The sequence below is a fragment of the Rhipicephalus sanguineus genome, chromosome 2, assembly GCF_013339695.2.
Source record: "Rhipicephalus sanguineus isolate Rsan-2018 chromosome 2, BIME_Rsan_1.4, whole genome shotgun sequence".
NCBI classification, from domain to species: domain Eukaryota; kingdom Metazoa; phylum Arthropoda; class Arachnida; order Ixodida; family Ixodidae; genus Rhipicephalus; species Rhipicephalus sanguineus.
Genome location: NC_051177.1, coordinates 98,475,581 through 98,499,968, shown reverse-complemented (window position 1 = coordinate 98,499,968; position 24,388 = coordinate 98,475,581). Strand labels below are relative to the sequence as shown.

At 47.9% G+C, this 24,388-nt stretch overlaps 1 long non-coding RNA gene across 1 annotated transcript in view; it reads right to left on the bottom strand.

The window, feature by feature from the left end:
• Positions 1-24,388, bottom strand: part of LOC125757193 (uncharacterized) — a 58,242-nt gene that overhangs the window by 21,496 nt on the left and 12,358 nt on the right. The window contains exons 2-3 of the long non-coding RNA XR_007415127.1: positions 23,579-23,960; positions 4,042-4,096 (exon numbers count right to left, since the gene is read on the bottom strand). This is a non-coding gene — a long non-coding RNA (uncharacterized LOC125757193). The remainder of the gene's footprint in view (positions 1-4,041; positions 4,097-23,578; positions 23,961-24,388) is intronic.

Below are 24,388 nucleotides of genomic sequence, written 5' to 3'. Positions count from 1 at the left end.
CCTTCACTATGTTGTTGCCAGTATTTGAGTGCAGTGGGCCGGAGCATGGCGCTGTGGATGAGGCTGATAGTATGTTGCAATAGAGTGCCGAAATTATAGTGAACAATACCACCGAGCAAATGGGGAGCCACTGCCATATTGAGAAGAAATGTCTAAAAGTAAGGAAACCCAACCTTATTCTGGATTGAATTGGATAAAAACCAGCGGGAAACACGAACCACAGAGAAAGCACACGACGGGACAGGCGGCACTTACAACTGATCGAAGAATGCTGGAAACGCAACATTATACCCGCCGAAACCACCTTTGCGCGTGCGTGAAGAACCATGCCACTTTGTAAGTGCCAGCCTGTCCCGTCGTGTTCTTTCCCTGTGGTCCGTGTTTCCCGCTGTTTTATTGCGATAGCAAAATATGGACAGTCTCGGCTGGAAAATGTCCGTCCCGTCGCCGCCGTCATTCACCGTATAAGTATGTATATATATATAGAAAAGCCACGAAGAAAATTAATTCAGAAATTCTTTCCGACGCGCGAAATCGAATGGCGACCTCTCGCTTTGCAGCCTGCCGCCTTAGACGTTAGGCCGCGACAGCACCGTCTTTCAGCCTGCTAACGGCGAGCTATTTATATACACCATGTACTTCAGCATGCTTTCTTAGTTGCCACATAGATGGCGCCATTTGCGCGCGTGTGGCGCGCTTAAAGATCGTCGCCCGCTCCTGCGAATGCCGTTGCTCTTCGCCCTACAGGGTGTTGTCGCTTTCGTGCGCTTATCTCGAGGAAAGAAGGGGCGGCTGGTGGGGTGCTTCGCTTCGCTCGCTGCAGCTGCCGCGTTTGCGAAAGGAGCGCGCTGTTCAAATAGAAATAAGTAAACAACTGTGACAATTAGTTCGCGCTCGTCTTGTGTGTACCTGTTCATTCGTTCCGTGCGTCTGCTTTATGTTTGAGCAGTGCGCTTCAAGTGTCGAGCTGTGACGCATTAGTTCGCGTTCGTCCTGTGTGCGTTCTTTTCGTGCGCCCTTTGGGCTCGAGCGACGCGCTGGCAATTTCGAGCTGCTTTCCGTTCTTCGCGTTACATTCCAATTTATTGCTGTCGCATTCATTGCTTCGCCGTTGCGGCAAAACTGTGAATTTTAACACGAAAATGTTTTATGCCGGGGTCCACCAAGTACATCCGTCACGGATTTGACGTTGATAAAATGGACGCCAACGGGTGAGAAAGAAAAAAAACAAAAAAAAAAGATCTCCCGCTGGGAATCGAACCCACGACCTTGCGGCCGCGACGGCAAGTGCCCAACGCCCTACCGACTAAGCTAACTCGGCACTTGCAGAACACGGCGCGAAGCGCCTTATGTCTTTCACACATTCTCTTTCGCACGGTGCTCTCTGTTGGCGATGTAGGTAGGCGGGGAGGAGCGGGGCGGTGCCGCCGTTTTTGAGAGGTGAAAAGAAGTAATGGTTCACGATCGACATTTACTAGCGCTTAGTCTGGGATTGCGTGCGATATCGGAGGTCATGGTTAAAACGTCTCGGTGTGCGTCGGCACGCTGGCATCGCCGGGGCACCCTTGACGCAGTTCGTTCTTTGCCTTTCGCTTCGTGTTAGCGTGCGTCGGCTCATCGGAGTAGTGCAGCTTCCACATGCACCAACGGGATTTCTCTGCCGCCGACTGCTTCGACTGCGAAAGCACCGACTAACAAACTGCTGCAATACGCGTTGCAGAAAGGACGCGATTTCGACGGGCGAATGTCGTGCCTTGGGGAGCGAGACCAGCGCCTGCGAGACAGAGGCCAGCGGGACGCACGCGTTTGCGGCTCAGGCTACGAACCTCTACCTCCCGTGTTGCTGAAGCGCAGTGTATGGTAGCGTATGCATGAGCGCAGGCGTCAGTCACCCATTGCTAGAAAGCGCACCCCGTGCCGTTTCTCTCCTTAATTGACGACGTTTTGAAGAAGTGCATACCGGGTACCAGGGTTGATTATGAGATTGTTGATATCATCCTTGCGAGGGATTCACGAATCGCTGTGTCCAAATATATGTTCACAACGTCAGCTAGCACAACGGTTTAATCATGATCATGGGCGTTAGTGGTCACGATAGAGACATGCCGTCAACATGGGTGCATCCACGTCAAACGGTGCTATAGCGGCCAAACAGAAATAGACATTGTACAAGCTCTCATATATCACTACACAATAAGCACTACTTCTGTGAAGACAGGTTTCACTTTCGTGTTATACCGATTCCTATGACGGGGAATCAGTCATGTTTTTTTTTTCATCCAATTCGACATCTACCAACTAGCCCAGTCCATCGCCTTGCTATTCTGGATTACCCTCGGATACAGCACCTCCAATTAACATCGTGCCATTCAATTGTCATTGTTCTTATCAACGAGAAATCATGCTTAGAGAAATCATGCTTAGAGGAGTAAACTGTGACGAAAGCATTAGCACATCAGCACTAGCGTATATAGAGAGAGCGGCTGTTTTCGTTGCCTGGAGAAATGGTGGCATGCACGAGGATGTCGCTGCTTCCCGAACATACCGAGCAGCTATCCAATCTTCGTGGCAACATTGAATAACTTCATATGTGGAACCGTAAATCAACAGTGTTGTAGAATGCATACATTTCCTTACATCATTTGCTATAAAATAGCCTAACTACCCGATGCTACCCGTAATCGAGAAATATTCGAGAAATATCATTTCGATTCGCACTTGATTTTCGTAATTCTAATTCACTTTTATTTATATTCGCACACACCTAGTTATAATTTAAGTGAACGTTTGCAGCTTCTGGCCACGTTTAAGATGTTTGAAATTGAAGGATTGTCCAGGCTAAAAGGCAATAAGGGCTGAAGTCCAACAATGTATCGCATCACCACGACACACTCAATAGCAAGCTACAGCGTGACGCATCAATAGCCTCCTCAGACTGATACGTAGTCAGAGTTTCGTGCAACACTTTCCACCGGTGTGCACGTTTTGTATCAGAAATTGATAAAACTTTTTGTACTATTCTTGAATTTAATGTGTCCACGTGTTGTGCGCATTAGGGTGAAAAAATGATAGACGTTACACTTCAACTACTCTTGTAGAAAGTCATCGTTATCCAGGACCATCGACACAGATGAGGTAGCAGCCACCATCAAAACATAGCTCGATTGCACCCGTACAGCTTAAGTGCTACTAAATAGACAGTAGAATGTGCCTGTGAGACGTAGTAACACACCTCGCTGCTAGCTTTTTGCTTGCAGTCACAAACCCTTTACTACCTTTCTTTAAGACTATACTCATTCATTTTCTGCTTTGTGGTTTTAGTCTTACGGCCAGCATATACACCGTCCATATTTATGCTCTGTAATAGTGCTTGTATACTCGATGTGTTTAGACACATATTTTTATATAGAAGCAAGGCAATAAGGTCGTCTGCAAAAGCGATAGATGTCTTACTTATTATTATTATATAATTTTATTAGTTTGGGGCAGTTTTCCCAATTCCACGATATTCTAGCATTTTGAGGGAGCATGCTATGGCAAATAAATTCACCTTTCATATGCAGCTTTTATTCAACATAAAAAAGCATTTTTCAGCTTAAATTGGGAAAACGATATCTAGTAGAGCAAAGCCAGCCAAACATCATAAACTCTATTATGAAGATGAAATATACAATAGAGCACTTTGTTTTGAAAAACTTTTCACCTTTTTTTATTCCTCGTGCATTTACTTGTACTATTTCAGCACTTGGCGTTTGCTAGAAACGGCTATTTTTGGATACCTGCTCTTATAGCAAGTAGGAAAATAACGTACACTATTATGCTTCTGCCTCTTAGTGTTTTTTTACACAACACAACAGTTCTACTGGGATGAATTTGCCGCAAATGATTTTTTTTGTGTGGTGAGTTGTATCGCGTGGTAAGGTTGTTCGGCAGAAAATGCTTTTCTTTTGGTTGAGTTCTTAACTTAAGACTAAATCTGTTGTCAATAAACTACTTGTTTCAAATTATGGGAGAAAAAATCTAGAGAGGCCGTTTTCTTACGAGCGCTAATACGAGTCCCAGTACAGCGTTCCGTTGCATCTGGATGCTGTATTACCTGTAATAAAAAAAAACGGTCACTTCAGAGGAAATGCCTAAACCACAATTTTTGGGAGCGCATTTCCTAGATGCATCTTTCTTGTTAGCACTTCACAAGGCAATATTAATATTAAATACGAAGCATACATTATTAGCGACCAAATCGCACAATACATAAATGGCACGTGATTTTTTCTGACAGTGCCTCGGACGAAATTTTTATACTGTGCATTACTGCGTGTGCTTATTTGAGCAGAACGTCATTCGTTTTTCTTAGTTAACAAAGCTTTGCTAATTCATTGCCTTGTTGAGACTAACAAATATAATTTCCACTGTCTTCTGAAGATTGTGTTTCAGTGGCTTATATTTATGTATTTCATGCTGCATTCTTGGTGTAAAATTCTTCAAAAAAAAATGCCAGGCCTGTGCGGAACACACAGCACAGTCACAGCGAAATGCCATGGGCCTTTCTAGAGTCCATGGTAAACCTACCTGGGGCACCTAATACAAGTACACTTGCAAGGTACCCACTACGCCATAAATCATCATAATTTTTGTGAAGTAGGGAACCGCCCACTATGCCATTATTCGTCATCCTGCGGAGAACCTAGGTACCCGCTACACGTCTGTAAAGCATTATGTGCACTTTGTGCTGTGGCTGATCACGATGAAGAATTATACCCACTGCGCCATAAATCATCATAATTTTTGTGAAGTAGGGAACCATCCACTATGCCATTATTCGTTATTCTGCGAAAAAGCGAGGTACCCGCTACACATCTGTAAGGCATTATGTGCACTTTGGGCTGTGGGTGATCACGATGAAGAATTATACCCACTGCGCCATAAATCATCATAATTTTTGTGAAGTAGAACCACCCATTATGCCATTATTTGTTATTCTGCGGAAAAGCAAGGTAGCCGCTACACATCTGCAAGGCATTATGTGCACTTTGTGCTGTGGCTGACCACGATGAAGAATTATACCCACTGCGACATAAATCATTATAATTTTTGTGAAGTAGGGAACCACCCGCTATGCCATTATTCGTTCTTCTGCGGAAAGGCGAGGTACCCGCTACACGTCTGTAAGGCATTATCTGCACTTTGCGCTGTGGCTGATCACGATGAAGAATTATACCCACTGCGCCATAAATCATCATAATTTTTGTGAAGTAGAACCACCCACTATGCTATTATTCGTTATTCGGCGGAAAAGCGAGGTACCCGCTACACATCTGTAAAGCATTATGTGCACTTTGTGCTGTGGCTGATCATGATGAAGAATTATACCCACTGCGCCATAAATCATCATAATTTTTGTGAAGTAGAACCACCCACTATGCCATTATTCGTTATTCTGCGGAAAAGCGAGGTACCCGCTACACATCTGTAAGGCATTATGTGCACTTTGTGCTGTGGCTGATCACGATGAAGAATTATGCCCACTGCGCCATAAATCATCATAATTTTTTAGAAGTAGAACCATTCACTATGCCATTATTTGTTATTCTGCGGAAAAGCGAGGTACCCGCGACACATCTGTAAGGCATTATGTGCAGTTTGTGCTGTGGCTGATCATGATGAAGAATTATACCCACTGCGCTATAAATCATCATAATTTTTGTGAAGTAGGGAACCAACCACTATGCCATTATTCGTTATTCTGCGGAAAAGCGAGGTACCCGCTACACATCTGTAAGGCATTATTTGCACTCTGTGCTGTGGCTGATCACGATGAAGAATTATACCCACTGCGCCATAAATCATCATAATTTTTGTGAAGTAGAACCACCCACTATGCCATTATTCGTTATTCTGCGGAAAAGCGAGGTACCCGCTACACATCTGTAAAGCATTATGTGCACAGTGTGCTGTGGCTGATTACGATGAAGAATTATACCCACTGCGCCATAAATCATGATAATTTTTGTGAAGTAGGGAACCGCCCACTATGCCATTATTCGTCATCCTACGTAGAAGCGTGGTGCCCGCTACATAATACATCTTTAATGTATTATGTGCACTTTTTGCTGTCGCTCATAACGATGAAGAATTATGGCTGAGCCCTTTGTAATGGGTTGGAGGCATATAACGACCCACTCGTTGCGCTATTCTGATTGTGTGACGCCTGGTTGTTATTTTACTCTTCTACCACGCTATATCACAAGCTTAAATGCGATTCTTTGCCAGACGTGATGCCTGTATAGGGTCCTTTAGGAGCTTGCTCCTTTTGCTGGGGGGTTGTCTCTTGTCCCTCCTTCCGTGTACACTACTCTCATTGCTCCCGCTAGAGGCGCAGCTGTGCCCTCCGTTGATTCAAGGGCGCGTTCTGCGCTATCGGCGGAGCACGTGCCCTTGAATACTGCACTTGAAAAAAAAAATAAAAAAAACTAGGGCACGCGCCCTCGGCATGTGCTCTAGTTTGATAGGAGACCGCTAGAGTGTCGCGCCTTAGATAGCGCTCGCTCTTGGCGCACTTCATTTCCATTTCGCCGGACATCACTCAGTGCACTTCGCTACCGCTACTCATCATGAACACCGAAGAAGCCAAGGCAGCAGCGCCGAAGGCTCGCGATGCAGCAGCCACGCGGGCTCGCCGCCAAGACCTTGCGGTGAAAGCTCGCGAGGCCGAAGAGAGACGCCAGCGCCGACAGCAAGCAGAAGCCACTACCAACACCGAGGCGGCGGCAGCAGCGAGGGCTCGCGTTGCCGAAGCTAAACGGGCTCGTCGACAAGCGGACCCCGAGTCGGAAAGGACCGCGAGGCCGCAGCAAATCGGGCGCAAACACAGGTGGAACCCCGAGCTGAGAGCCAGCAAAGCAGAAAAAGCCATTATACTAAAAGTAAAATGTTCCCCCGAGCTTTTGTGATCCGTAAATAAGCTCTTGAACAAAATGCATATATTGCATCAATATGAAAATGTGTGTATATTGTGCATCAATATGTAAATTATAAACATTGTGTATATAATGCGTATATACAATACACCACAGCAGCTCTTGTTTCACATCAATATATGATGATGATTGAGCAGATGTACAGAGTATTCACGGTTTACCGGATTTAACCTCTGGAGCAAGCTCCTTCATAATTCACTTCGTGAATATGCTGTGATTTTTTTTTGTGACGGAGTTCCAAGCACCAACGTGGCTCTGTATGCAGTTTAAAGCCCGTTCTAACTTGGCTAGAAGAAAAAGCGGAGTATTTACCATGGGGTACCGAGTGTTTACTTTGTAGGAAACCTGAATTTACAGAACATGTATTTGTAGATGGTTGGAGTGCGGTCTTCTTTTGGGATATTATGCGAAGAACCCTTAAAAAGAATTACCGCTCACGCCACACGGTATTCGTTATTTAGCTACAGGTCAAAGCACTGTGCCCTATGACATGTTTTTTTCTCCTCGGTCTTCACAGTAATTGGAGAAACCGAAATTCTGTAAGGAACTGTGACATAAATCCGAGACCGGTGAACTCTTACTTTACCGAGTTGGTGGGCAGACCAAGCGAAGAGTTTCGGAAATTGGAATATGACGAAGAAGTGTTGGTATTGTTGGATTCTCCGGTCAAAATGAAAGTTTTGTAATCTCAACCGCATGCTAAAAGCGCTGCGGTAGGAAAGTGTTTCCTAAGGTCTGGAAATGAAGAAAAAAAAACATGGTTGATCCCTCCGTCATAGCAATCGGAATAACACGAAAGTAAAGCGTGCCCTTACAGAAGTAACTGAATGCTTACTGTACATTGATATAAGAGAGTTTGCACAATGTGTATTGATGTCTGGCAGCAAATGGCACCGTTTAACGTGGATTCATCCGCTTTGATGATTGGTGGTACATCTCCATCCCGACGACTAACGTCCATGTTAAAGGGGTCATGAAGCACCCCTTGGGCTGATTGAAAAAACTTATCCTGCGGAAAGCTGACACGGCTATGAACTGCTCTGCCAAATATTACAGTCGTGCGCGCCGCGTAATGGCCACAAGCGGAGCGCGAAGTTGCCGTTTCCCCAGGCACCCTCTTTTCAAACAGAGGCCGGTTCTCACTCTCGTCGGTGGGCGGGGCGTCTGTCCGCTGTACGTCGCAAGAGACATAGCATACTTATTGGCCGATAGCCGACGTAAATCGAGAGCGGCGTTCGGATCAGATGCGCTTCTTGCCGCGGGGTGCCGCCACTTGCCGGCGCCGCACTCCTCAGTACACGGTAGCCGCACTCGCGCAAGCGAATCACAGCGGGAGAGCGATCGCGTTTCATGACGCGCGCTGGCGTAACTTCTTTCGCCCATGCCATCCCTCCCTGTCTAGCTTCCAGTGCGCTCGTCGGCACGAGAAAAGAGAGAAAGCGCTGGGAGCGTGCGCCAAACCCCCGTAACTCCGCTGATTCTTGACGGACTCGAGAAATTTTTGCGGCAATCGATTCGGGAGGCAGTACACTCCGATACTGAGGCCATTACATCATTACTTGGAAAAGTGGTTCATGACCCCTTTAAATGATTAAACAAACCCTTATGGTAGCTGTAGTAGTTAACGGGGAAAGCTTAATCAGAGAACGAGGTGTGATAGCCAGAAGAGCGTCGCATATTGGACGCGAATATTGGTCGCCATCCCACGGCATGTTAAAATGTGTCGTGCCGCCCCGGTAGCCCGGCCGCGATTTCTCTCGGGGCGAGCGCGTGAGCGTGGAACGCGGTGTTACAGCCGGGTGAGGCAGGCGCGCGTCGCAGAGCTATTTTTGGTTTGTATTAGCGTGATGCTATGAGCGAGGACGACGCTTTTACTACGCTTGGGCAAACGTCGCCACCTCGCGGTATGTTAATGCATTGACAAAATTCAACTTCTATTGAAAACGCGCCCAACGGGCAGGACGCGTAACGCGTTGCAGGTGCTAGTCGCGGAGGCCGCAGCAATGACGAATTACTTTACCTTACCACTCCCAGAGGTCAACACCACCTAGCCGACCAGGAGAGTGGTAGATATAAAAGGCGCGTTTGTAATGTCTCCAGAGTCCGTGACCGTGGCGCAGTGGATAGCGTGCCCGGCCTCTGTTGTTGCGGACCGAGCGGTCGTGGGTTCGATTCCCGTTGACGGTACCTTTTTTCCTTTGCCATCTGATCATGTATATTTTTTGACGTCATTTCCGTGACGGAAATACGTCACTGAAGTCTTGGTGGACCCCGGCATAAAACACTTTCGTGTTAAAAAAAGGAAAAAAACAGCGTGGCTTTGTGGTAGAATACTCGACTTCCACACAGAGGGTCCATGTTCGAATCCCATCCAATCCTGAATATTCTTTTATCATTTCATTTTTTTATTTCGCGCGGTAGCGGATGCGATCACCGGCGGCGGCGGACAACTACGGCGCCAAAATCGCCTGTTGTTGTGATCTCATACTAGCTTTCGCTGTAAAATGTTAGTAGCAGTAAGATATTCAGGCCAGTCGATCGGGATCCGCTGTAGACTCACTGAGTCAATTGAAGTGGCAGGCCTAGATGTATTGCAAACAAAACTACTTTCGTGAAGAATGGCTCGCATATCATCGACATGGTCTCAGTTTTACAAGCAGCTTCTCATAAGCTGAAAATAAAGTTGCATGTTTGTCCTTCGCAGTGAACATGTGTGCTCTTCTACAGAACTTCTACAGCTATAGCGGCAGGCGCACGTTCAAACTAAATTAATAGCGCCCTCACTATACTAACGAAGCTCTATAATGCGACAGCATGTGCTGAATAGAAAAAAATTCAGGAGCCCTTTCCCAATTAGGGAAATAGGGGCAAGTGATGGGGAAAAGGGGGAACGCTCCCTTTCTTCCTACGCCCACCCCTGTGTGCACGCCTATGTCTCGAAGTTATTGTGGGAAAAGTGTGTAGCAAGAGCAGTTCTTCGGGATTGTATGCAGGAATACGTTTTTAAGCGCGAAGCATCTATCTATCTATCTATCTATCTATCTATCTATCTATCTATCTATCTATCTATCTATCTATCTATCTATCTATCTATCTATCTATCTAGCCGCCTACGTCTGGCTCCTCTTGTGATCGCCTCCTTAGCTTGGTGTAGTCCAAAATTGGCATGGGAAGGTAAGAGGATTTGACGAATATGGCTGTCGGATCATGACATGAATAACGTGAAAATCCTGTCGCGTACGTTGTCACTTTCCTTGAGACGTGTGTGGCACATACCCGTTTACCACGGGCCGTGGTGTATGTGTATGCGCCACAGGTGATTGACAGTTTATTATCTACCCAGGAACGGCGAGAGCAGATATTGGTAATTTATATGCGAGAGCGTTAAGAGTAACCTACAACGGTACCGTTGACCGAACGAATGGAAATAATTAAAATTAGGATCCCATCAGGAATCGAAACCAAGCATTCTCCGTGGCAGTCAGGTATTCTACCACAGAGCCACGCCAGGTCTAAAAACTTGTTTGGAAAAATCACGCCATATCCACGAAGTGACTGATGATTGAGGAGCTGGCTCGGAGAAGATCGGGAAAACCCGTGAATCTTCCGTACACGTCCTCTACCATCATATGAAGACGTGACACACGTTGTTATATATACATATATACACAATGTTTTATTAATTGACAATTATGATGAACTATATACAGAATTTATAATTATATACACATTGACATGGACAGCCACGTTGCTGCTGCATTACGAGCCCTCCGCTCCGCCGCTTTGTCTTCTTAGTTCATGTTATTAGTATAGAAGCGCACTGACTGACGACCGTCGAAAGAGAGAGGAAGCGCGCAGATGTGGCCCTCTAGCGGTCTCCTATCAAACTAGACCGCGCGCCGGAGTGAAGCGAGCGTGCGCATGCTACAGTTGGCTATGTTACTTGTGCTTTTGCTTGCGTTAATATCATCATCAAGGCGCTCGAAGAACAAGAGGAAGAAGACTTCGCTTTCGCGCGAGCTTGCGCTGAGCCAAGCTAGGATGGGTCCAAGTTACGGCGCGGGACTTCGCCCCAGCCTAAGAACCTGGCGAGCCAGCTCCTAAAAGAGCCTACGCAGGCGTAATGTCGGTGCTATGTCAAATGTGGTTGTGGTGCTGGTTATCTAATTTTACAAGAAAGCAATAAATACTACATATGTATGCTCCTACGATAGAGGCGTCGTATCAGATTGACGTCTGTGGTTCGAGTGTTGGCTCCGCTTTTATAGCAGTCTAATAAACAATGCATTTGTATCCCTATGATTCATCAAGCTGTGTTGAAGCATTCATTGCTCGACCCCGGAGGAATGCAATAATGAAAGTTACGTATGATATTCACATTATTGCACCATAAAGTGCACTTAGTTTCGATAATACTGACGTATGTACCCTAACGTGAGGGCGGACGTCATGTCGCACCATTAGTTACCCTTTAAACGCCAGTGTTGTCGACGTGCCTGGTAAGCCCACGAAGTGCACCCAGCTACTACATTACAAAGACACGTCGATCCACCTCGTAACGCCTGGCTCAAAGCCATAAAATACAGCATAAAAATACTAGCTGACGACTTCGCATGAAACCGACTCCCACAACGCGTGGGATCTGCCGAATTTTTTCTGCTCATGAACCGAAATTTCATATCGCAACCCGCTTTTTTGTTGGGTTGCATGAGCATTTTGTTGTTTTCAGTGGGCAAAAGTACCAAGATTTTATCTCCAGGGTTTAGTGTCCTATGTACTGCTTTGCGGTCATAATAGATTTTCTGCTTTTGCTTGGCTTGGCCTAATTCCTGATGTGCTATTTTACGTTTCTTCCGACCTGTTTCTAAGCACATATGTGTATGTGCTCTTTTCTTCCGCTCCTAGCTCTTACTTGGACCACGACTCTTTGAGAATTGTTACTGGGCCTCTGACTGTTCTCCCATAGAACATTTCAAACCGAGAGAACCCTAAGCTAGCCTGTGGTACCTCTCGATACGCAAACAAAATCCCTGGGTCTTTCCTTACACATTCTTTTTAACATTGTTTTCAGTGTTCCATTGAAACGTTCCACCAACCCGTTGGCCATCGGTTGGTATGGTGCTGTTAGCTTTTGATCAATGGGCATTAATCTGTTCACTTCGCTCATGATCTCCGATGTGACGTTCGATTTCCTGTCGCTAAGTACCTCTTTAGGCACCCCGTATCGTGCAAACATATCCGCTAGGGCTTCCGCTACCTGGATGGTATCTATGGTTTTTAGGGCAACTGCATCCGGGTACCAGGTGTCTACATCCACAAGAGTCAACACATATCTATTTCCCTTTCCTGAAACTGGGTAGATGGGGCCTACAATATCTATAGCCACCCTGTCAAATGGTCAAATGGTAGCTCCATGATTGGCAGCCTACCTAACGGGACCAGCCCTACTCGCCCTTTAGCCACTGTGTTTTGGCATACGTCACATGATTGGCGTATCTTTTCACATCACTCTGCTCTCTTATCCAAAAGAATTCTTCCGTGATCCTTTCCAACGTGTTTTGTATTTCCTGGTGACCGGCCATTATGCTATCATGCCCCAAATTTAACACTGTTCTCTTTAATTGCTCAGGCACCATCAATTGCTGTACTTCCCGACCAGAGCTAAACACACACTTGCGATTGACCAGCCCGTTCTGATTGATAAATTGCGCTACCGTTCTACTCTTTTTCCTTCTTATGATTTCTCCTATTCTTTCATCACCTGCTCTGTTTGGTGGGTCCTTCTTTTGCAACTCACTGAACTGGGACATTGTTATGTCTAACCCGTTAATGGCTACGACGCGCAGCGGTTTCTGTCTCGGTTCTCTTACTTGCTGTCCTAGTTTGTACCGCCGCTGTTATGTCTACTTTAGTCTTCTCTCCTTCTTCAGTCTCTGAGTCTCCCTTCTGTTCTAGGCTTTTATTCGCCCCTCTCCAAGATGGATCGGGATCATCTGTCTTCCTCACACCAGGTACATTTCCTACGATCAAATTGTACAGGGGGTCCTCCACACACCTCGCTGTCACCAGCCCTGTATAAAAGGGGGTCGATACTTGTGTCCTTGCTTCTGGCAGATATTTGATGGACCTGTCGACAAAAGTCACTGGCTTTACTTGCCCGGCCATATTCTCAGGTGACACAAAGCTTCTCCTTACTAGTCTAGTACCGCACCGCCACGGTGGTCTAGTGGTTATGGCGCTCGAATGCTGACCTGAAGATCACGTGATCAAACCCCGGCCGCGGCGGCTTCAATTTGGATGGAGGCGAAAATGTTTGAGGCCCGTGTACTTAGATTTAAGTCAACGTTAAAGAACCCCAGGTGGTCGAAATTTCCGGAGCCCTCCACTACGGCGTCCCTCATAATCATATCGTGATTTTGGGACGTTAAACCCTAGATATTATTATTCTTGTAAAGAGGTTTATTGGGCGAGCCGAACGAACGGGTGGTAGCTCGGAAAAGTACGCAGGTAGAACAAGATGGTGGTGTTCCAACGCCGATCTCGTGCCTTTCTCTCGCGATGATGATAGCTGAGCCCGTGTCTTCAATGTCTTCCTTTCTTCATTATAATTTCCCCCGTCGAGAAAGATGAAGCCACCTTGGCGATCTAACAGGTGGGAACAAGCGGGTCGAAGTACGGCTTGAGGCGTTCTACGTGAACGATATCACGTCCACGCCGACGACGGTCGCTGGGCGGCGTAAGAGGCTCAATGGCGTAGTTGACGGGTGAAGTACGCTCGACCACGCGGTAGGGACCATGATAATTTGAGAGTAGTTTGGGAGACAAACCAGGAGCGGACGGCGGTACATGCAGCCACACAAGTGCTCCAGGAGCGAACGTTGCGGCAGGAGGATGATTGTCATCGCGGGTCTCTTTCTGGCGCTGTTGGTCGGCCGTAGTAAACTGTTTGGCTAGTCTGCGGCACTCTTCAGCGTAACGGGCGGCGTCCGACACGGGTGTGCACTCGGAGGCGTCTGGTGAGTATGGCAGCAAAGTGTCGATAGTGTGTGACGGCTGGCGACCGTACAGAAGGAAGCATGGGGAAAACCCAGTTGTGACTTGCGTAGCGGTGTTATACGCGTATGTCGCAAATGGAAGAACGAGGTCCCAGTTTGTTTGATCAGATGCAACATGCGTCGCAAGCATGTCACCCAGAGTCCGATTAAACCGCTCAGTCAAACCGTTTGTCTGAGGGTGGTAGGCTGTACTCGTCCGGTGTACAATGTGGCACTGGTGGAGAAGTGCTTGGATTACATCGGAGAGAAATACCCGCCCACGGTCACTCAGGAGTTCGCGAGGAGGCCCGTGACGAAGCACAAATTGATTGAGAATAAAAGATGCGACGTCCTGTGCTGTCGCTGTGGGAAGAGCAGCGGTTCCGGCGTACCGTGTAAGGTGGTCCACGGCAACGATAGCCCATCGGTTGCCTGCCATTGTCAATGGCAATGGTCCATAAAGGTCAATGCCAACGCGGTCAAATGGACGGTCTGGGCACGGAAGTGGCTGTAATGAACCTGCTGCAGGATGTGGTGGTTTTTTCCGCCGCTGACACTCGTGGCAGCCGCGAACGAACTGGCGGACGAAGCTGAACATTCCGCGCCAGTAGTACCTTTTCCGTAGACGTTCGTAGGTCTTGAAGACGCCGGCGTGAGCACATTGCGGGTCGGAATGAAAGGACGCGCAGATTGTAGAGCGCAGCGTTCGGGGAATAACTAGGAGCCACTTCCTACCATCGGGTGAGTAGTTACGCCGGTACAAAAGGCCATCCCGAATGCTGAAGTGTGGTGCCTGGCGTCGCAGTGTTCGAGTGGTCCGAAGCGTGGGTGCCTCACATAAAACGTCAAGAAGCGAAGCTATCCATGGGTCTTTGCGTTGTGCAGAAGAGACGGTGTCCACGTCAAGAGCTGACAACGTGAGGTCTATAGTGGAAATGGATGAAGACTCTGTGGATAATGGGGACCGCGACAGTGCATCAGCGTCGGCATGCTTGCGGCCGGAACGGTATATAACGCGGATGTCATATTCTTGAAGCCGAAGAGCCCAACGGGCAAGACGACCTGATGGATCCTTTAGCGAAGACAACCAGCATAACGCGTGGTGGTCCGTAACGACATCAAACGTACGGCCATAAAGGTATGGGCGGAACTTGACAAGCGCCCAAACTATCGCCAAGCATTCTTTCTCGGTGACGCTATAGTTCGACTCAGCCTTGGTGAGAGATCTGCTGGCGTATGCGACGACATACTCGGCGAACCCATGTTTTCGTTGTGCGAGAACCGCACCGAGGCCGACACCGCTGGCGTCAGTGTGAACCTCAGTGGCCGCTGTAGGATCGTAGTGCCGCAATATAGGTGGTGATGTGAGGAGACGACGACGTGTGGAGAATGCATGGTCACACTCGGAAGACCATGACGAAATATCGGTGGCGCTGCTTAAAAGTTGGGTCAGAGGCGCAATAATAGAGGCGAAGTTGCGCACAAACCGGCGAAAGTAGGAGCATAACCCGACGAAGCTCCGTAACTGCTTCACAGTCGTCGGTTTGGGGAAGTCGGCGACAGCACGTAGTTTGGCCGGGTCTGGAAGTATACCGTCCTTTGATACGACGTGACCGAGAATCGTAAGTTCCCGTGCAGCGAAGCGGCACTTCTTGAGATTGAGTTGGAGCTGCGCATTCTTCAGACACGTCAGGACGTGTTTCAAGCGTTCGAGATGTGTTGCGAAATCTGGCGCAAAGACAACAATATCGTCGAGGTAGCAGAGACAGATCTGCCACTTCAAACCCCGTAAAACCGAGTCCATCATGCGCTCGAAGGTGGCAGGCGCATTGCAGAGGCCGAAGGGCATGACATTAAATTCATATAGACCGTCGGGTGTCACAAAGGCTGTCTTTGGACGATCAGCATCTGCTAGGGGTACCTGCCAATACCCAGAACGCAAATCTAACGATGAAAAAAACTCGGCGCCTTGTAAACTATCAAGGGCATCGTCAATCCTGGGCAAAGGGTACACGTCTTTTCGAGTGATCTTGTTTAGGCGCCGGTAATCCACGCAGAAGCGAATCGAACCATCCTTTTTTTTAACTAGAACGACAGGTGATGCCCATGGACTTTGTGATGGTCGAATAACGTCGCGTTGAAGCATATCGTCAACCTGTTCGCTAATAACTTGGCGTTCCGCCGCGGAAACACGGTATGGTCTTTGTCGCACAGGCGTGTGGGAGCCGGTGTCGATGTAATGAAGAATGGTAGAAGTTCGGCCAAGGGCAGGTTGAGCAACATCGAAAGAATCGCGGAATCGGTGCAGTAGCTGGAGAAGATCAGATCGTTCAGATGGCGACAGTCCATCTGCGATCGACGAATCGAATAGTTCGGAAGCTGATACATCATAGGTGTTAAGGGCACTGATGGCGTCGAGGTCGCTACGAGATGAATCATGCTGCACAGTAAAAATTTCTTCCTTATCAATGGGCTGCACGCATCCAAGAGATTCACCCTTAAACAGGTTGATGGGATACGGAAGGGGATTAGTGAGGCAGAGAGCACTGGTTCCATTCGAAATTGAAATTGTCGAATAAGGCAGAAGAAGTGGTTTCCGACTAAGCAAGAGGCTCGATGGTTCAAAGAATGCAGCTCCATCACACACGCCGTTGCAAAACACAGGGAGCAAAACAGCTGCTGTCGGGGGAATTTCGGCGTCTTCTTGGACGACTAGCTTGTGTGCGCCTTGATCATTGTGGCCGTAGGGCTGGTCGTACAACGGGAAGAGTTCAAGTGCGGATCTGGCACAATCGATAACAGCCTGATTGCGCGATAGAAAATCCCAGCCAAGTATGATATCGTGAGAGCAGGAGGAAAGGACGATAAACTCAACAATGTAAGGGTCCTCCGCGATGATGAGTCGGGCAGTGCAGGCGGCTATAGGCCGAACAGGTTCTCCATTCGCGGTACGTAAGGACATCGCATCAAGAGGCGTGGTCACTTTTCGAAGCTTGCGACATAGTTTAGCGTCTATAACGGAAACGGCAGCACCGGTATCGACAAGAGCATATGTATGGGCGCCTTCTACGAAAACTTCAACAATATTCGACGGCAAAGTTCGAGGACTTGAGCATTTCGACAGCGCAGTTCTTGCCTCCTGAACTGCGGCGGCTAGTTTCCCTCATTTTCAGGTGCTGGTCGACGACGCATGGGTGACACGGAGCGGCGACGGGGTGAAGGTGCGCGACGAGACGTAGGTTCCAGATATTCACGCGAAGACGTGCTTGAGTGAGCATCCGAACTGTCAAAGCAAGAGCGGGGACGATCCATGTAGTTGTTCTGTGAACGGGTGTCTGTGTATCCCGGCACTCGACGTCGGCAGTGTCGGGCGACATGGCCAGGGCCACCGCATGCAAAACAGATCGGCCGGTTATCGCGCGTTCGCCAGGGATTTGTAGCGATAGGAGCACCCCATGTGACAGGGGGAGGAGTCGAGGCTACGGCTTGTGACACTCCATGGAATGGTGGGGGCTGTTGCTGTTGTAGATGCTGCCGCTTTACTGCCTCAGCATAAGTAAGAGGTGCGGCGACAGGGTGCTGCTGATTGGGTACCGGCAGGGCCTCCGAAATCTGTTCTTGAATGACGTGTCGGAGCACGGGAGCCAACGGGGTCGGTTGCCGCAGTTGCTGCTGCTGTGGGAACTCTTGGCGCTGAGCAAACGGCAGGAGTGAAAGCTGACGTGCCACCTCCTCACGCACAAAGTCTTTCATTTGTGCGAGAAGGTATGAGTGGTCAGGGACGACGTCCAGTGCAGCGAGCGGTTGGTTAGCCTGAGATGAACGTCGGGTGAGAGCTCGTTGCCTTCTCAATTCGTCGTAGCTCTGGCACAAAGTTACCACTTCGGACACCGTACCAGGAGACTTCGCAAGGAGCATTTGAAAGACATCGTCGTCGACACCCTTCATAATGTGCTGTATCTTCGCACTTTCGCTCATTGAGGCATCGACGCGCCTGCAGAGATCGATTATGTCTTCGATGTAGGCGGTAAACGTTTCACCTGGTTCTTGTGCCCGAGTACGCAGCCGTTGTTCTGCGCGTAACATCCGCACGGCAGGGCGACCGAAAACTGCGGATATTGCCTCCTTGAAAGCGGACCAGTTCTCGAACTCGGACTCGTGGTTAGTATACCATAGCTTCGCCACGTTAGCCAGGTAAAAGTTCACGATGCCTAATTTAGCAGCGTCATCCCACCTGTTGGGTCCACTAACTTTCTCGAAGGACGACAGCCAGTCCTCGACGTCCTGATCTTCCGTTCCCGCAAATATCGGGGGGTCTCGCTGGCGAACCGAGCCGGGGCAAACGGCGGCCGCGAGAGGTGGTGCCTGTTGGGAACCGTCGACTTGCATGGTCGGCTGCAATGTGCGGGATCGTAGTTCCAGGGTGCAGGCGATGTGGGTACCCCGCACCTCCACCAAATGTAAAGAGGTTTATTGGGCGAGCCGAACGAACGGGTGGTAGCTCGGAAAAGTACGCAGGTAGAACAAGATGGTGGTGTTCCAACGCCGATCTCGTGCCTTTCTCTCGCGATGATGATAGCTGAGCCCGTGTCTTCAATGTCTTCCTTTCTTCATTATATTCTTATTACTTGTCTAGTACTGTATTGGCACCTGTATCCCTCAGTACTGTCGCCCCGCGTCCCTGTACTTCTCCTTCTACCACCGGCATGTCTTGATCTTTTTGTCATTTTTCTCTGGATCTCATTACACATGCCGTTTATTCTACCGTCTTAGTCCTACATTCATCAGCCCTATATCCCTTTTTCTGGCACAGGTGACAGGTCACTGGTGTTTCGTTGTGACTATTTCTTGTATGGCAATTCATAGCTATATGTCCAGGCCGGTTACACAAGGAACACCGTGGTTGTGCTCTTGGTTTATTTATGGGGCCCGACTCCTATGCTCTCCCTCTGCTTCTACAGGGTTGTCACTGCTCGCCTTTCCAAGACTCTTTATCCTTGTGCCTCCATGAACTAGATTAGCCTGTTTGGTCGTCTTCTCTGCCGTGCACAATTTCCTTTTCTTCAAAAATGCAGCTAGCCTATTACTGCAACGGTTTAGGAACTGCTCACCAACCATTCTATCGCGGACTCCTTCGTACATTTTTTCTGTATCCGACAACCCCATCCAACGATCAAAATAGTTGGTGATGCGGCATGCAAACTCTTTACATGTTTTCAGAATTCTCGGGCTTACAAGAGCGGAACTTCTCACGAAACCCTTCCGCAGGCGGTCTAAACCTTTCTAATAAAGTCGTCTTCACCAAATCATTATCTAATGACTCTTGTTCCGGCATGCGGCCGAATACACTCAAGGCCTCTCCCACCAGACAAAGACTCAAAGCGTTTGCCCACTCGCTCCTCTCCCAGCCTTACCCAATGGCGATCCTTTCGAATCGATGCTAGTATGCATCGAGGTCATCCCTTCACTCATCGAAGGGTGCCATCAGCTTATGAGGGCAAATTTGTCCACGCCTGGGAGTAGGCGAGCTGGCAGACGCCGTCGTGGGAGTACTAGCGTTGCTAGCGTCATTGCGTGAACCAGTATTTGTTTCAGCTAATTTCAATTTGAGTTCGAGAGTCTCTTTCTCACGCTCATGCTGTTCACGCGCGATCTGTCGTTCCCTTTCCTCTGCGACCTCAAGAAACTTCAGCGTCTCCTCTTTGGTCATGTCTTTTGCCACGGCCGCCAGCTTATCTCTTCGACCAATCACGTGCGTGCACGTGGCAGCGGTGCGTGCCATCGAGGAATTTTCCATGCCGTAGCTTGAGCCCACAAGAAAGGAAGCACTCTTCAGGCGAACGTGAAGCCTTAGCATGTGTTTAGGCCAGTGAACAGTGGCACGTGTACCTCTGGCAAAATTAACTTGGCGTCTTTCATGTTTCTTCTAGCGTTTGCCAGCCTGCACAACGGCCCAACGAAGGGACCATCGCACGATCATCGAAACGCGGTTAGAAAATTCAATTTTCTCAAAGTCGGAATTTTTCTGAAATGTGATATCGACCTTACGCGTTGTCCAGCAGACCGCTTTTAGTCCGCCAACACGAAATATTTCAATGAAGCGGCCCTAGCAAATGTACTGCTTCCAACTTGTTTTTTTTTTTTGCATCGTCGGTAGAAAGCATTCCTGTGATTCAGTTGCCATGGGCAATCCTGGGCGCTTGGCCTAGCGTTCAGGGCATTCGGTTGCGGACCGTGGGTGACACGGATTCAAGCCCCAGCCTCGGAAATAAAATTTATTTCTTTATTTATTATTTCTTTGGAGTGCGCCAGCTGTACGGTGAGGATTGTTTTTTTGAACACCACCAGCTATACATGTCTTTCAATACAAGCTTCGCTTGAGAAAGGAAAGAGATCAAGGTCAGGACGCTCTGACTAACGAGAATAGCTTATTGCCCCCTTATAATTTCCCCCGTGTAGCTTTTAGCGCATTCGCTGGGACGAGAGAGGAGAGAAAGCGCTTAAAGCGCGCGACAAATCTAACTCTGCTCCAAAAAAAATTTGCGGCAGTCACTTCGTGAGGCATTAAACTCAGACAGTGAGATCATTCGATGATTGCTTGTAAACGTTTTGCAGGTCGCCTTGGACTGCCTATGTACGCACTCTCCCATCGAATGAATTTTTCGCCGCCGAGCAGTGCAGCATATCGAGATTTTCTAAGTTTTGTGCGATTTCAGGTGTATATAACTTTATTCCCTTTCTGTCAAAAAATACGCAAAATCGAAGTGAAACACCACTCTGTCGGCAGCGGCTGCGCTACGAGGCAAAATAAGAGCTTAAGTGCTGTGAGAACACTAACCAGTCAAATTCAGCAAACTGTGCCACTACATGCGCCAATGTGCAAATGTAAGCAGCGCAAAATTATATATTAATGTAAGCACAAGAAAATGTATCGGCAACACACACATGTGGGCGTGCAGAACATTTCTCGCGACGCTTTCAGCAAAATATGCGCGTATATGTGAATGCAAAACTTGAATGAAAAAGAATAAATATTGAAAAGCCAGTCTTAAAAACCAACATGAATTGAGTATTTGCATACATTGTGTACATCATTTGTATAAATAAATATGACACATTAAATCTAATAGACATCAATAGTGACACGTATAAGTTGATATCTGTAATTTATGTTTCTAGACCTGTTCCTGAAACTGGCACATTAGACATGTACCAACTCCTGCAATATCCATTCCTGCACGCTACTGTATGTTCAAATAAGCATAAAAAATCACAGCATATCCACGGGGTGAATGATGATGAGTGGGGCGAAGCTCCGGAGGGAATCATCGGTAAACCGTGAAACTCTTCCGTGAAATTGGCCCAGTACATCATATAAAGATTGTGAAACATCGTGTATATAAAAAAACGCCAGGCCTGTGCTGAAACCGCAGCACAGTCACAGCGAAAGCTGGAAGAGCGGCGTTTCTAAAGCCCGTTGTAAGCTCTCTTGGGGCTACAATACAAGTACACTACAAAGGTACCCACTACGCCATAAATCACAATTTTTGTGAAGTTGGGAAGCACCTTCTAAGCCATTATTTGTCATTCTGCGGAGAAGCGAGGCACCAGCTACACGTCTGTAAGGCATTATGTGAACTTTGTTGACGCGACGACTAATGACGATGAAGAATTATGGCTCAGCTCTTTGTAATGGGTTGGAAGCTTTAAACGGCCCACCAGTTATGTAATTTGCATTGGGTGACGCCCAGTCGCTATTTCCCTCTCCCGTCATGCTGTATAACATACGTTGACGTGGGAGAGAGACGGGGGGGGGGTGAAGAACTTCACTGAGACCCCGAGGAAATGGATCATGCGCTTATGGGCTTCCTTGGCAGCCAATACAAGTGCACTTGCGAGGAACCCACTACGCTATAAATCATTGTAATTTTACTGAGGCCCTGAGGAAATGGATCATGCGCTTATGGGCTTCCTTGGCAACCAATACAAGTGCACTTGCGAGGAACCCACTACGCTATAAATCATTGAAATTTTTGAGAAGTAGGGCAGCAGGCACTGTGCCATTTTTCGTACTTCTACGGAGAGCGTTGGTACCTGCTAAATGCATGTAAGGCATAATGCGCACTTTATTGATGCTGTGCCTGATGACGATGAAGAATTATGGCACAGCCCTTTGTAATGGGTTGGAAGCATTCAACAACCTACTCGTTGCGCAATTCGCATTGTGTGACGCCTGGTTACAGAATTCGCGTTGTGCGACGCTTGGTGCTTATTTTACTCTTCTCCACGCTATATTGCATTTGCTAATGTGGTTCCTTCCCGACATTTAGCCTGTATAGGACCTTTTTGCAAAGCAGTTTCAAGCACCGGCATGGCTCAAAGGTTGAATACTGGGCTCCCACGCAAAGGGTCCAGGTGCCATCCTGGAATTTTTTTCTTATTTCGTTTTTTTTTTTCTTATTTCGAGCGATACTGGTTACGGACACCGGCGGCAGCGGCGGCGGCGGCGGACAACTACGGCGCCAAAAACGGCCGGTGAAATTATCTCATAACAGCTTTCGCTGTAATAAACATCAAACTTTTATTGTACTGTTGGTTTACGTGGTCCCTTCATGATCACCGCTTTGGGATCGGTGAAATGCAGGGAAATTGTCCGCTCCCGAGCGAAAGAGAAAGCGCGCCAAGAGCGAGCGCCTTGTCTGCCTCCATCCGGCGACTCCGAGCGAAAGAGAAAGCGCGCCAAGAGCGAGCGCCTTGTCTGCCTCCATCCGGCGACTCCGAGTGAAAGAGAAAGCGCGCCAAGAGCGAGCGCCTTTTACGATCGCAGGCATCCAATGACATGCGCCATCGCGTTATACAAGCGCCATCTGTCATCTTTAAACAGCAACTCTAAGAAATACATAAAACGCGATCTAGTGAGCAATTCATTAAACTAGAGCTCTAAGAAATACATGAAACGCCATCTAGTGAGCAATTCAGTAAACTAGGGCTGGCTACATACATACATACTACTACTACAGAGGTGGGAACGACCCACATCCTAAGGAGCTTCGCCCCTAAAAAATGTAATCGCGCTTTTCAGCTTCCCTTGTTCAGATTCTATGAAAAGGGTTTATTTACTTCATACACCTTCAGTCGCGAAACGCCAACTCCTAGGCATCTTGGTTCACTACTTCGAGCACATTTTCATATTATGTTATTGGCCAATGGATTTCTCGATCCTCTTTGCAGTTGCTTCAAAGTTATGTTTGCTTCGGCCTGCGGTTGTAGCACAGCGTAATCTGGTTCAGTTTATCGAGTAACATTTAAATTAGTTTTTTACAAGCATGATACTGTCGTGTAGAAGCGAGCTGCTTTAATACATCTTTATACGTGGTAATTAACAAAGATGAACGTTACTCAATATCACCAACGTTCTTATCTAATGGAATTGTGGCCGCCAAAACACTAACGTGACGCCGTTACTACGAAGGAACCACGCGGAGTCGTAATAAAATAATGAAGAAACAAGGCTTTGCTGTGAAAAATGAATCCAGTGAGAATTAGTACTGGCGCTGAAGCACTCACCCGATGTCGGAGCTTCAAATTGGGAGACTGGAGTGGCGTGCAAGCAGCTATATAGGCGATGACGGACCACGGTAACCGGCCACCAAAGACTCCTGCAGCACTGTAAACGTGTCGCCGCTGTTAACTTCAGCTGCGGCCGTCCAATTTACAGATCTCTCGTTCAGCTGTGGTGCCAGCTTAGAGCTCTGCCGTCGGGATGGGGAGACAGCCTCCGATTCACTCACACGGCGCCCGCTCGACTGGCCTTGACCAGAGAAGCAAGAGAGAAGCCTACGCCACCGTAGTCAGCGTTTTTATTTCGTCTTTGGGTGAGGGCTGCTTCTTTTTTCCTCAGAGCACGCCGCTCCCAGCACTACGGAGGAAACAATGGCCTCAGAATCTCCTGCAAAAATATTTTTGCAACGTGTCATTCTCCGCACATGCGTTTCCCGTAGGCATAATGTTCTCTACATGCACTAACCTTAAAAAGTTAACCTCCATTAGTCCGCCTGTTTTTCCTGCTTTCACAACATCAATATCACTAGTTTTGCGTTCATGACAGATTTCATTGTATTTTAAACAAGTTGCGGGTTTTACGCACCAAAATCACTGTGTGAATATGAAAAAATCCGTAAAAAGGGGGTGGGTGCTCGAGCCGACGTTTCGACAAGTGGACTTTTCTTCAAGGCAAGCCTTGAAGCTTTGAAGGCAAGCCTTCAAGCCTTGAAGAAAAGTCCAGTTGTCGAAACGTCGGCTCGAGCACCCACCCCCTGTTTACGGATTTTTTCATCGGAAGCTTCCATCTTGCGCTTCCTGCCGTTTTGTGTGTAT